Source organism: Heptranchias perlo, unplaced genomic scaffold (assembly GCF_035084215.1).
Source record: "Heptranchias perlo isolate sHepPer1 unplaced genomic scaffold, sHepPer1.hap1 HAP1_SCAFFOLD_54, whole genome shotgun sequence".
Lineage (NCBI taxonomy): Eukaryota > Metazoa > Chordata > Chondrichthyes > Hexanchiformes > Hexanchidae > Heptranchias > Heptranchias perlo.
This window is the reverse complement of record NW_027139559.1, coordinates 1,521,493-1,523,364: the sequence shown is the minus strand read 5'-3', so window position 1 is coordinate 1,523,364 and position 1,872 is coordinate 1,521,493.

Sequence of the window (1,872 nt, the reverse complement as noted above, 5' to 3'; positions counted from 1 at the left end):
GGCAGAATGCAGGAAATGGGACAGACACGGTCGAGGGACCTGTCAACAACAGTGGAGGGGAATCCTCAGTTGAAAAAAAATAGTAACATCGGAAACATTGGAAGCTCCCAGTGATCCCACAGTGTCCCACCGACCCCATATTGTCCCAGTGATCCCACAGTGTACCTGTGGTGCGACAATGCCCACCGTGATCCCACGATGAACAAAAAATGATCCCACAGTGACCCAGTGATCCCAAAGTGCTCCCAGTGATCGCACAGTTAACCAGATAAAGCTCACGTGAGCCCCATTGAGAGCAACCTCCGGTGAATGCCTCGGTCAGTCCCCTCTGGAGAGAAAGCCTCTTGTCTAAAGATTCGTCCTCCCAAATTTTCTCTTTCCACGTCTTCATGTTACAGCATTTACACAAAAAATTCCTCTGAAGAGAGTTAGAATGAGAGAAAGGAATTGATTAAAATCAAAGCAAGGGATTAAAAAGGCACAGCAAGAGCCCAGATCGAACTCACACTCACTCACTCACGCACTCATTCCGTTGCACAGGCAATCTCTCAGCAAACACCATTGACAAACGAAATCCCCATTTACAAAGCAGAGAATCTAAAGAGGAGAGAGAAAAGTTGGGAATGGGGAGGAAGAGAAAGACACTCAGTACAGCCTGAAGAGCACATGTTGCTTCTCTCTGCAATTGAAGTTTGCAGGTTTTTTTCTCCTGCTTTGCCACGCACTCACAAACTCCCCCTTAAACGTGCCGGTCTGTCTGTCTGTCCTTGTTAGCGTTTGCTGCAGAATCCAAACGGTCCCTGTGTTCGTTTTCCCTTCTGTTCCTGGAGCAGGGAATAAAACGCCTGTAGTTTGTGGTCAACTTCCAATTTGTGGCTTTTTCCAATTAGCCAACGTGTTAAAACAAATTCTAGACATTCAGAGGTGCCAAAACAATGAATATTTTTTTTAAATCAAATCCACAGCAAGATCCCTCACTTAGTTTCAGGCTCAGTCTCTCACTAACATTCAGTTACACAGAAACAAATCCCAGTTTATAAGGCAGATGGTTCTAAAGTGTGAAAGATTGGGAAATGACCTTGATAGACAAAAATAACCTGTATTTAAACATTAAAACCAGTACTACAACAAGCCCCCATTCGGACTGTGGGGAAAGAGCAGAGGACGAAACTGGACTAATTGGATTGTCCATTAAAGGAGCCAGCACAGGCATAATGGACCGAATGACCTCCTCCTGTGCCGTACCTACGATGATATTGTGAACAACAGCTTCACTGCCCTGAACTGGAAACAACATGGCCGGCTGCACGGAGGCAATTTATTGAGGGACAAGTGGCCATGTTAAAAAAAGTGTTATCATGAAGTTTAAACAAAATAGCCGCCCTGAATATGAAACAAAATGGCCGCCAGTGAGGCAGCCGTCTTACTGATGGGTAAAGCGGCCACCTAACTGAGGGACAAGGCGGATGCTTGTTGTGTTGAGAGACACGGAGAAGGTTCATTTGCTGCTCCTGTTAAATCACAGTTCCACTCTAGTTAAAGATACAAACTGAGTGGGACTGGAACTAGTTGCTGTTAAACATAAGTGCAGTCGTGCAGTGAGGGAATTAAACAAGAAAGGGTGAATTTCTGCAAAGAAAATGTACATTTAACATTTGGTTATTTGAACATAATGCTTACGGAGAAGGAGAGACCAGACATTCAGAGGAAAGGTCAAATTACTCATTTTATGTAAAGAATGTCGTTGTAGCTTTTATTGAATAAATCAGATTAAAGTTGGACTCAATCTAAATATAGCTCTGATATGGGATTTAGTTTATTTCTCCAAAGTTCATATTTTTCTTTAAGCTGAAACAATAACAATATTTGTAA